This window comes from Rhinopithecus bieti, unplaced genomic scaffold, assembly GCF_001698545.2.
Source record: "Rhinopithecus bieti isolate Rb0 unplaced genomic scaffold, ASM169854v2 scaffold_252, whole genome shotgun sequence".
In the NCBI taxonomy this organism is placed as follows: Eukaryota; Metazoa; Chordata; class Mammalia; order Primates; family Cercopithecidae; genus Rhinopithecus; species Rhinopithecus bieti.
This window is the reverse complement of record NW_016802950.1, coordinates 143,192-156,606: the sequence shown is the minus strand read 5'-3', so window position 1 is coordinate 156,606 and position 13,415 is coordinate 143,192. Positions and strand designations below refer to the sequence as shown.

Here is a 13,415-nt window from a genome sequence, read left to right as displayed (position 1 = left end):
GTTTAAAAAAATCACTGATGCTATCAAAATGTTCAGTACCTGAATCTTAACTGTTACATAGGTGAAAGTAGTGCTTACTACTGAAACTGCATGGAACATATACCTTCTTCTAGTGTTTTTTGTTTTTGTTTTTTTTGACAGAGTCTGGCTCTGTTACCCAGGCTGGAGTGTAGTGGTGCAATCTGGGCTCACCACAACCTCTGCCCTCTGGGTTCAAGCAATTTTCCTGCCTCAGTCTCCCTAGTAGCTGGGATTACAGGTGTGCGGTACCGTGACTGGCTCATTTTTGTAATTTTAGTAGAGACAGGGTTTTGCCATGTTGGCCAGGCTGATCTAGAACTTCTGACCTCAAGTGATCTGCCTGCCTCGGCCTCCCAAAGTGCTGGAATTACAGGCATGAACCACCGTGCCCAGACTTCTGGTGTTTATTTTCAGTTGAAGGGAACATGCAATTCCTCTTAGGGAATTTTAGGTCCCATTACCCCATAAAATGAATAGTTTTGAATAATTATTACGAGATACCATTAAAAAAAGACAATTGAAAATACTTGATTCCAAATTAATACACAAGTAACCTCAAGAAACTCAGTGCTAAAGGAAAACAGCAAGCAACTTCAGTTCAGAATTCTTCCATCAAACTTTTCAAGAATACGGACCGGGTTAATGCTACCTTTCTAAAACAAAGCAAGTCATTTTAAAAGCTAAAGAACCCATGTTAATACAATTTGATTATAAAGTTAGAAAACCAGAATTATATTTCCTCACCTAATTTAGAATTCTGGAAACATAGTACCTTAGTGAATATTAAAGGATACTTCAAATTAACCTGTCATAGAAAATTGTCTCTTGAGCTTTCAAATCCTATACTAATTCTATACCCTTTGTTGTTTATTTATTTATTTATTTATTTTTATGTTTTATGGTGAATTACCTGGGGCTATTTGTTTCTTTAACCTAATTTCAAATCTAAAGGCAAAATTAAAATGCATTTTTCCTATTTCCAGAATAATTGCCTCAAATGCTGCTATCCTATGATTCTCTTTTTGTTCAGCTCACAGTAAAATAGCATACTGTTCTTCCAAACTGTCTTATAAGGCACTAATATAAAATTAAATAGATAAAAGTTACCATATAGGCTATGAAGATTGTTTGCTGGTGGTAATTTTTAAACTTGATTCTGAATAGACTTAATAAGAAGGGCACTTGAAAGACGTGGCTCAAATTTTTCTCTTTAAGGTGTCTTGAAAGTATAGGCTCACTCTCCCCAAATTTCAAAAGGCAAAGCCTTTCAAAAAGACTTTACCTTAATGGGCAAAGCAGTGATAGAAGCTTTAGAGTCATTTCAGAAAAGCACATTGTTTTCCCTCTTAAATCATTCCTTAATACTCGTGGACTGAAGGCAAAGAGAAAACCAAGAATAAAACTAGCCAAGCACTCCACAATTGGGCTTCCTGACTATTTTCCCTGTTCCAAAGAAAAGGGAGACACCATCCTGCAATAAATACTTCATAGACAACTGGACTTTTGCAATGTCAGTCAGCATTTGATGCCCCATATCTCCTAATTCTTTTGTTGCCAATAGTTGGCCTGGCAGTAGTAGTTAAATTGGAGCAATTAATCTATACATTGAGGAAGGGCTTCCTTTAACAGTTGAAGGGCGCTGTCTGGCAGGATTCCAAAGACTTGTAGTGTTTTAGAGTGGCAATTGCTTGAAGTTCAAGTAAAGTTTTGAGTATATCATAGCACCGACCGAGTGATATGTACTGGAGGTAGTTGAGCTGGAGAATATCTGAAAGCAGTCATTCTTTAGCTTTAGCATGACATTATCACTTAAGTTTAGGTGGCTATCTAGACCCTCATTGGGACATCTTCTAATTAAAGCAGAGACATTGGATTTCAGGAGATTCTTTCGGCAGCCGCTGAGATTCAGCTGGGTGATGCTCTCTGACAAATGCGCAACAACCACTTGTACATGCTTTTCAGTGAAGTCATATCACCAGCAGAGGCTTAGCTCATCCAGTCTGGAACAGCTGGATTAAGAGAATCCAGAACACCCAGAAAAGTTTAGTTGCACTAAATTTGAGTTCTGTGCAAGATTATTGATAATGGGATCTGAAAGCCATAGGTCTTCCAGAAAACTTAGATTCTGCAACTTGAATCCCTGAGACAGAATGCCATGGAGGGCAGACACATCTATAACTGAGTTCAACACATCCCTCTGCTGTATATGCAGAGGGCTGAAATCTTCAACCAATGGTTGGTCATAAATGATTATTGGCAGTGGAAGGCAACCAACTCAGATGAATCACATCCGGGTGAAGATTTTACCTGTGAGGTATAAAGTCTGCCATAGAGACTCAACAGACGCTAGGGTAATAACACCTCTTAAAACATCGAAGGCCTTTAGCAGCTCAGTGAGGCACAGACAGGAAAAGATCCCCAAGAGCAGCTCATCTGGAAAGGAGTCCCATGAAACACCTGGAAAGTTCTCTCCATTTAGTTTAGGCCTGTGAATGATCACAGTCTTTATCATTCCTTTTGCTCTTCAATCATTTCCTTGGGTGGCTGTGTGATTGGACCAGGTTTTAGAGCAGTTCCTTGGGGATAATCTCACTGTCTGCCTCTTCCTTCTCCAGGGCAGAGACCCCGATGCCTGCCAGTAGTTCAGAAGTCTTTCTCGAATCCTAACCCCACATGAAGCTGGTGGTAACATTGCTACTCTGGTCTGGAATCTCTTGAAGGTGCTTCTTGTGCACGGCATCTGCAGGTTTGGGAGTTTTAAGTACATGTATTAATTGCACAGCTGCCTGTCTCCTGGATTCCTGCTTTGGTGCACGGCAGCCCCTAGCTTGCTTAGAAACCCAGCAGCTAGATCTATGAACTCTAGCAACATTTCAAGTGTGATGGGCACTCCCTTTTATTGTTTTTTAAGGTCCACTTTTCCTTTCTGGAATTAAAATTATTTTTTTAAGTGTATAAATGTATAAGGTACAAATGTAATTGTGTTACATACATAAATTGGTGAAGTCAGGGCTTTTAGGTTAGCCATCACCAAATAATGTACGTTGTACGCATTAAGTAATCTCTCATTATCCACCCCTCTCACACCCCACTCACTCTTCAGAGTCTCCATTTGTTTATTATTCCACACTCTAAGTCCATGTGTACACATTATTTGGCTCCTACTTATAAGAACATGTGATATTTATCTTTCTGTGTCTGACTTGTTTCACTTAAGTTAATGGACAGGTCTGTCCACATTGCTGCAAATGACATGATTTCATTCTTTTTTTATGACTGAATAGTACTCCATTTTGTATATATGCCACATTTTCTTTATCCAGTCTTCTGTTGGTGAACACTTAGGTTGATTCCATATCATTGCTATTGTGAATAGTGCTGTGATGAACATATGTGTGCAGGAATCTTTTGATATAATGATTTATTTTCCTTTGGATACTCAGTAGTGGGATCGCTACGAATTGCTACATCTATTTTAGTTCTTTTAGAAATCTCTGTACTGTGTTTTCATAGAGGTTGTACTACTTTACATTCCTACCAACAATATGTGAGTTCCCTTTTCTTCACATCCTTGGCAACATGTTATTTTTTATCTTTTCATAATAGTCATTCTGACTGGTATAAGTTGATATCTCATTGTGCTTTAAATTTGCATTTCTCTGATGATTAATCATGTTGAGCGTTTTTTCATACGCCTATTGGCCAGTTATATGTATTCTTTGAAAATGTCTATTCATATCCTTTTCCCACTTTTAAGGGATTATTTTTTATTGTTGAGTTGTTTGAGTTTCTTGTAAATTCTGGATATTAATCCTNAGAGACAGATATGAGTGGGGATTTATTAGTTAAATCAGCTTACAGGATTATGGAAGCTGAGAAGTCCCATGATAGGCCATCCACAAACTGAAGACCCTCGGATGCTGGTAGCATGGCTGAGTCCAAGTCTGAAGACGTGAGAACTCAGGCGTAAGTCTTGTAGTTCAAAGACCAAAGAGCTTGGAGTTCTCATGTCCAAGGACAGGAGAAGAAGAGAGTGTATTCCAGATCCAGGAGAGACAGAGAGACCAATTTGTTTTTCCTCTCTTTTTGTTCTATCCAAGTGATACGGTTTGGCTGTGTCACCACCAAAATCTCATCTTGAATTGTAGTTCCCATAATCCCCACATGTCATGGGAGGGACCTGGTGGGAGATAATTTAATCATGGGACAGTTACCCTCATGCTATTCTTGTGATAGTGAGTGCATTCTCACGACATCTGATGGTTTTATAAGGAACTTCCCCCTTTTGCTCAGCACTTCTCCTTGCTGCCGCCATGTGAGGAAGGATGTGTTTGCTTCCACTTTCACCATGATTGTAAGTTTCCTGAGGCCTCCCCAGCCATGCTGAACTGTGAGTCAGTTAAACCTCTTTCCTTTACAAATTACCCAGTCTCGGGTATGTCTTTATTAGCAGCATGAGAATGGACTAATATACTAGGCCTCCAGCCCATTGGATGGTGCCTGCCCACATTGAAGGCAGATCTTTCCCATTTAGTGCTTGTAGACTCACACCAATCTCTTCTAGAAACACCCTCACAGACTCACTCCAAAACAATGCTTTACCAGTTCTCTAGATATTCCTTAATTCAATCAAGTTAACACCTAAAATCAACCATCACAGATTTAAAGTAACTGGAATTCTTACACAATGCTGGTGGAAGTGTAAACAGGTAAAACCACTTTGGAAAACTACTTGTCTGTTTTGATTAAATCTAAACATATGCTAAATAATTACGACCCAGTAATTCCAAATTTCACAAAATGAGTACATATATTCACCAAGAAACTTGGGCATCTCAGAAGCATTATACCAGAGCCAGAAAAAATGAAATATTTATTTACACAGAACAGATACATAAACTGAGGTATATTCAGACAACTTGAATTCTTAGCTATGAAAATGAACAAACTACTACCACAGGCAACAACATGGATGAATCTCACAAACACCATGTTAAGTGAAAGCTGTTGGACATATACGGCTACATACTCTTTTTACATTTATATAAAGTTCAGAACCACAAAACTTATCTATGATAAATAGTGAAAACCTTGGGAAAGGAGGGGGAATAATGAGTTGGAAGGGGAATGAGGGAGGTTTTTGAGTTTGAGTAACTCTCTATTTCTTGAGTTGGGTGATGGTTACAAGATGTTTTCATTCTGTGAAATTTCATCGAGCTGTATGCTTATGATTTGCGTAATTTAAAAATGCATGTCATTTTATTTTGGCACAAACATTCATTAAAGAAACTTATAAGCAATCCAAGAGAACCTACTGAGTTCTATAAAAACTTTCAGAATACACATGGCAGGAAATTTGTATTATTTTAAACTCTTATGGGGAAAACTTACTACCTACTACACAATGGGTTAATCTTATGAGGCAGGGATTGCCTTTTGATAGATGAGTTGGGATTAGAATTTAGGTGTGTCTGATGTCAAAGCCCATGCTCATAGCCACTATCTTGTACAGCCTTCCATTATGATTAGATATTCTCTTCCTTATCTACTTATGGCAAACAACTGTGGTTCCATGTATTTTCTTTTCCTGTTTTATTTTATGACACTAAGCGACAGTGAAATATTATCCATATCCTTAATTGTGTTTCATGACACCAAAATAAAGTTGAAAAACATTTGTTTGCTCTAAACATGGCCAAATGACTACTTTTATGTATATATGTATGTATTTATTATTTGTGTGTATGTGTGTGTTATGATCACAAAGCTTAGATGTATAATGTATGTGGTGTATCATTATATCTTTTGAATAATTCTTCACTTGTGTCATAGCAGTTTTAATACTTTGCTTGGTATTTGACCACAGCTGAACATTGAGCAGACAATCTCACTGAGCTGTCTGTGGTTGGCATTTAAGGTTGTTGTTGTTGTTGTTGTTGTTTTGTTTTGTTTTGTTTTACCTCCCTCAGGATGTACTAATTCAGAATCTTTCAGAGTATGCAGCAGTTTAATTTTTTCCAACATGCATTGACTTATACACAGATATATTAAATTATATCTGTCATTGTTCATCTGTTGCCCAATGATAACATTTGCTCAGTTCCCCAGGAGTGTTTTATAATTCCCGCCTCATTTCAACTCGGTCTTATGTTCATCCCTCTTCTGGTTGTTAATAAACTGATGAAACTGCAACACCATCAGTCATACATAGGTCTATACCATCGCCCTGTTAACCTTTTATATACTCTGAAAGTTGGTCATTTATTTTTACTATTAGCTTTCCACCTCTTAAATACTTTATAAGCCACAGCTAAAGTGGCACATGCTCACCCTTCAGATACTGAATTTAATACATAATCACGAAAGAATGTGAGAATTCTATTGTTTTTATAGAGGTAAATGCTTTTTTTTCCCTAGAGGGTAGCCATTTAGTTTACCTATTGAATATCATAGATAAGTATTCTCTGACTATTTTTCCTTAAAAAATAGTTTGCCAAGTATTCCAACTCTTCTCATACATTCACTCTTATTCCTTTAACTAACTAAATGCATCTGACATATGTATTACTGAAAACATATATTCATAAGACACTTTACAGAATAAATGTTCAACTCATTAGAAATCTACATCAGAATAATATATATATATTTTTTCATTTGCTTATATTAAACCAATTTTCTTCACTTAACTTTTCAGAGACTATACTAATAGAATTCCTAAAGGACAAAAGCCAATAAGGTATTATCTCCAAAGAAAAATGTTTACAAAATTAAAAATGTTTACAAAATTAAAAATGTTTACAAAATTAATAAATTCATATGACAGAGCAGTTAAATTTTTGGCTTCCTTAATATTGTAATGCGTAGAGCTGGCTGAGAAGATAATTAAGTAATCATTATCTATATTATGGACAACAGTAGATCCTCATTCTGTTCAGGTAGATGCAGCAAGCTAACAAATCTTCCTTTATTATAGTCTATGTACTAATTATAGAGTAGCTACAAAAGTTGAAACTTGTTCAAAGTTAGAAACAATGATACACCCACATACTCTCTGAGCCACCTTTCAGTAACCTGCCTATTTCAGAACTTGGTAGCTTCAGCTCATATTCTTATTATAGCTTTTGCTTTCTTTCTTTTTTTTTTTTTTTGGAAGATGCTTGGGAAAGGTGAAATAGAGTAGAAAATCATTACAATACAATGGTATTTCTGCATTGCCTGTAGGTTTAATATTTTGATTTGTTTCTCACCTAGACAGTTGGTTATAAATCCAAATGAATTTTTTAAAAATCAGTCTTGGAAGATAAATGTCTTGAAAAAACCCGCCAAGCTTTATTTGTGAAAAATGTAATGAAAAGTTTAAGGAAGGAGAACGAGGACTTACAATACCAAGATTTTCATGAAAATTAATCTGACCTATTGCTAAACTCAAATTCCAAGGCTGAGTTTTGAAACAAACTTTCTTATGGCATTATAGCTAATCTGTGATGACTGTTACATAAATAGCTTTTTTGCACTACACCAAATACAAGTGCTCTCATTTCCAAATCCCTGAAAAACTGTTATGACATCGAATAAACAAGAATCCTTTTAAAAGAATAGGCCATTGCTACAATCAAGTCAATTTCAGCATTCTTTTCCCAGAACTATTTTACATATTGGGTCACACAACAGTTTTAGTCCTAGTAACTGTCTATTTTGGGACCTCACCTACAATCTGGTGACATTATGGAAAAAGTATGAAATTAGAACTGTAATATGAATAAAAAGGCAAACATCTAGAGTTTAAAAGATTATCTTTGTACTTAGCTACTTTTCATTTATAAAGGTACTTTTTAAGCACTAATTAATCCGCTTAAAACCCCTATGAGCATGGCTGGACTAGGAGAAAAACAGAATTTTGAGAAGAGGAAAGTGAAAAGTTTCTATTGGAGCTATATTTTTCCATAGCTCATCTCAAAGCAGAATCTCCTAAATAGGTAAGTCAATTAAATTCCTCTTATCTGAACAGTCAGGCTGTTCAGTAGATAAAGAAATTCCATTTTGCTTGAGACCCCTAGGGATAACCTAAAGCATTGTTCCACAATAAGCCAAAGTCTCAGAATTGAGAAATCAAGGGAGCCCAGAATCATCTTAGATATTTGGACATCTTCCGGATGAGTGATGGAGGGATTTAAAGCCAAATAACACTGGTTCTGACTAGAATTGGACATATTTCTAATAAAATAACCAGTTGACTCACCATGTCTAATTCCTTGCAGGTCAATAATTCATTTCTGACTATGGCAGTTTCAATCAAACTTTTGGGGTGAAGGAATGCATGTGGGTGTCACTGACTGCCACTGGCAGGCCCGAGGCATAGACAAGAGAGAAGACCAAATAGAAGGGAGAAGTTGTTGTGGTAGAAGATCACCAACTAATTCTTTTTTTTCCCCTCCCCCTGGAGGCAGAGTTTCGCTCTCGTTGCCCAGGCTGGAGTGCAATGGCGCGACCTCGGCTCACCGCAACCTCCGCCTCCCAGGTTCAAGCGATTCTCCTGCCTAAGTCTCTCGAGTAGCTGGGATTACAGTATTTTTAGTAGAGATGGGGTTTTGCCATGTTGGCCAGGCTGTTCTCGAACTCCTGAACTCAGGTGATCCACCTGCTTTGGCCTCCTAAAGTGCTGGGATTACAGGCGTGAGCCACGGTGCCCCTCCCATCAACTAATTCTTAAGATGCAAGCAATAATTTCCACCACTGGCTCAGAGGGCAGTGAGTTAAATGCACTAGGTGTTAAGGCAATGGAAGGAATAACAGTAAATTCAAGGAACAGAGATGAGAGTATGCTGGAAAGTGCAGGAAGATCACCACATATAATAGCCAAGTTATAGGGGAGCCATGTCAGAAACCAGGATATTGCATATAGATAGAATTGCTGACCTATGCAAAATATAGCCCAAGAAATACCTCATATCCAAGTATAACATTGTAGCAAGGAACAGTAGTGAAATTGCACACACACACACACACACACACACACACAGGCACACACAGACACAGCACTTATAAATACATGCAGACACTTTCAATCCTACATTCTTGCTCTATATTTTTCTATAGCATTATTGCTTTCTAACATATACTTCACAAATTATTTACTATGATGTACTTGCTCCCTCCCACAGAGAATGGAAACTCTACTAGGGTAGAAAGTCTTGTTTTGTTCATTGATATATGCCTATAATATACAACACTGTCTGTAATATAATAGGCTCTTGATAAATATTTGTTGACTGAATAAGTTAGGTGTGTGAGGTTTAAGAAATGTTTATGAGATGTTCCAGAGTGGATGAGTGAAGGATACAGAGCACACTGAGCTCATTGCAGTGGATTGTTTATCCAAAGGAGGACAAAGGCTGAAGCAGGGAGACCAGCTAAGAGACTACTACAGTAATCCAAGGGAATAGATGATGAGGCCTTGAACCTTGAAGTTTTTTTTTTTTTTTTTTCTTGAGACGGAGTCTCACTCTGTCGCGCAGGCTGGAGTACAGTGGTGCGATCTCAGCTCACTTCAACCTCTGCCTCCTGGGTTTAAGCAATTCTCTGCCTCAGCCTCCCGAGTAGCTAGGATTACAGGTGCCCGCTACCACACCTGGCTAATTTTTGTATTTTTAGCAGAGACAGGGTTTCACCATCTTGGCCAGGCTGGTCTTGAACTCTTGACCTCATGATCCACCTGCCTCAGCCTCCCAAAGTGCTGGGATTACAGGCATGAGCCACTGTGCCTGGCCAGTAGTGGAGGTTTTAAGAACTAGTCGGATGGAGAATATATTTTGAAGATACAGCCAATGGGATTTAGAAAAACAGAAAGCTTAATTGAGTTACAATTGACACACAGAAAGCTGTACAAATGATATATCAAAGAAATAATAAAATTATCATTATAGATTGTGCTCATTAAAATAAATTCAGTTAGGGTTTTATTGTGATAATTCACTGAGAGAAATTAAGTATTCTTGGTGCCAAGCTGTCCTCTTAAATTGATATCAGTAAACTGTAAAGATTAAATATCTATATGTGCATAAAATAGAAACTATAGTGAAAACAAGATCAGTGTGACAATTAGCTGTACCATATTAAACTAAACCCCTTTCAGAAGTTACACTGTATCCTGATTATTAAATAATAAGGAGTATGTTGCTGTTTTCACTCATAACAAATCTGTACAATCTAAGTATGGCTAAAATTAGGTAGGGCATTTGGCAAGCAAAAAATGTGTTTGGAGACACATCCATATCCTTTGAACAAGAATATTAAGAATGTGCAGGTTTATATCCTAGAGTGTTTCTTGTGGCTATTGTAACTCAAACTGGAAACAATTTAGATATCCAAACCTAGAGTATTTAAGTAAATTATGGCACGCTCATACAATGGAGTACTAGAGTGCCAATTGAAAGGATATTGTAGAAGTGTATATATTAGCACAAAAAACTTACCTACATTTTTTTCCATCATATTGACAGAAAAAAAAAAGAAGTTAGAGAGCAACATTACAGGCCAGGCTGGTGGCTCACACCTGTAATCCTAGCACCTTGTGAGGCCAAGATGGGAGGATTGCTTGAGCTCAGGAGCTCGAGACCAGCCTGGCCACATAGCAAGATTACATGTGTATATATATCCGGGTGTGGTGGTGCATGCCTGTAGTCCCAGTTACTTGGGAGCCTGAGGTGGGAGTTTCAGCCTCCCACCTGAGTCCAGGAGTTGGAGGCTGCAGTGCCTATGATCGTGCCACTGCACTCCAGCCTGGGTGACAGTGAGACCCTGTCTCAAAACAAACAAAAAAGAAAACAAACAAACAAACCAAAAACCCAGCATTACATGTGACCCCTCTTGGAGGGTGATGGGTTAATCTATTTATGAACAGAAAAGTTCTACAGGCATACAACACAAAATGGAAACGGGTTATCACTGGTGGGATTATGATCATCCCTATTTTCTAAAATGTGTAATACTGTTATAATACAAATGTTTGAATGCGTGGAACAACAAAGATTACAATAGACTAAAGGATTTCACGATTTAGAAAGATATACAAGTCTTATTTTCCCTGGAGACTCACCCTTGTTCATGCATCACAGAATAAACTTTCAACAGCATTATTACTGGCACTTTCTGACAACAGTATTTCTTATTGAGATTTGTGTAAGTAATGAGTTGCCAAATTAACTATTTTAAACTCTCACATAAAACTCTTCAAATGTGAGAAACGTGGGTAAATATCCACATGTCCATAAGATTACTTTCAGGGTTTTACCAATTACAATAATAATTAAATAAATAATTAATGTGGATTCTCACAGCCTCATGTACTTTTCAGTTAGCTATACAAAAGAGGAACTAGGGAGAAAATTCTCAACAGAAACAGCATAACAGAGACCCAGTATCTTTAATTTTCCTATTAAAGACCCACTCTTTTCTCCATATGGCAAGGCAAATAATGCATATGTGGCCAACTCTGGATTATGCAGGGTCATAAGGGACAGAAACAACGTGGATAATTGAAACCCACTGATAATCCAGAAACCTAATTTTACCTAATAGTTGCAACCACCTCCTGGACAGAACCCTTCAGTAGAGTTGCTAATGAGAAGCATAATTGAGTGGTTTGAGTTCATCTGCTTTCAGTTATCCTTTGCAGGTGCTAATGAACAGTGAAATGGTCAAAGGGATGTCAGCCAAAGGAAGTGGTAGGAGAAAACGCAGTACATGGATAACCCAGAAACTGGATAATCACCTTCAAAATGGCTGAGTTAAGTGCAGTGAGGATCAGCTATTAACGAAATTCCATGAGGATATATGTCACTAAACCAGATCTTCATATTAAGGGTTTTCACATGTGCATATTCTAGCTTGGTTAACATGAATTACAGTATAGTCTTACAAGTTCTCTACACTGTAGTGATTTTCCTTGGTGGCAATGATAGGATATTTATCATCAGAGTACAGCTAATCAACTGCAGGCTCCTCTGCTGAATATGGCCAACAGGCTGCTTATGAGTGCAGACTCTGGCAGACAGCCCTGCTTTTAGACCAATGGAAATGTTATTGACTCACCCCCATGCCTTTCTGGAAGAGAATATAAGCATTACTGGTATCCGGTCATTAAAAAAAAATTATTGCTCCAAATTCATGTTTTAGTAAACAGCATTTTGAAAGTCTTGTTATGGTGCAAACATTTTGTGGCTTATGTTAAGCATTTGGTTTTCAAAAGTTGTCAAAATAACTGTTTTAGAGTACAATTATTTTCAAGTATTACACAATAAACTGTAATATTAGTAACAAAACTCTATGTTTGATTAGTAAGTAAGCTCTCAAATAGTTGTGAAAGTAATTTCCTTTTATAAGGATGTACGTTAGGACAAATTACTTGTTACATTCACTAATATTCAGAACTTCAACTGTGTCTACATATGATTATTAATGTAGCTCTCTATAGTAGTAACAAAAGTGATTTTCATTTATGGCAGTTGTTTAAAACGAAGTACACTGTAAACTATCTGGTATTTGTAAATAAAACGGTATGTGCACATGAATATTAATTGTTTTCTATAGCAATTGTGAGAGTAATCTCCATTTATAGCAGTCGTTTTGGGTAAATGAGATTTTTAATCATTTTAATATCAACTGTTATTTCTTGATCTTATTCTGTGATCGTGTGTCCCGTTGCCCATATTGTGAGCAAAAGGATGAATGACCTAGTTGTGTATAATGTGCATTGTTTAAGCCACTTGAATATTCTGGACTACTCTCTAACTTTTGCTTAAACCTAGAGAAGAAAAACTAATTTTCAATTCAATTACAGGTAACATTCGCCAAACTATTTAAGTGAAAAATACAAGTCCCTAAATTTCTGCTTTATTGAAACTTTAGGTAAGCTATAGTCCTTTTCAATTTGCTTTTATGAAATACAATGGCATGAGTAGATGAGTTGTAAAATTTATTTACATTGAACATTTGCTGTATGCCTGACCTGATAGTGTTTTATATGTATTGACTCATATAATACAGTTGGCATTCTGTATCCATGAGTTCTGCACCTGTGGTTGGATCCAACCAACCACAGATGGAAAATACTGGGAAAAAAGGATGGCTGTGTTTGTAGTAAACATATACAGACATTATTCGTTAAACAATACATCAAATAGTTATTTACATAGCATTTACCATGCATTAGGTATTATAAGTAATCTAGAGATAAAGTATATAGGAGGATGTATGTAGATTATATATAAGTACTACACCACTTTATATAACGGACTTTAGCGTGCATGGATTTTGGCATCTGAGAGAGGACCTGGAACCAATCCCCCATGGATACTGAAGGACCACTGTACTTGCAAAAAAAAAAAAAAAAA

General features: G+C 37.0%; 1 pseudogene; it reads right to left on the bottom strand.

The window, feature by feature from the left end:
• Positions 1–1,506: 1,506 nt before the first annotated feature.
• LOC108517475 (S-phase kinase-associated protein 2 pseudogene) overlaps positions 1,507–13,415 on the bottom strand; it is a 17,838-nt pseudogene continuing 5,929 nt past the window's right edge.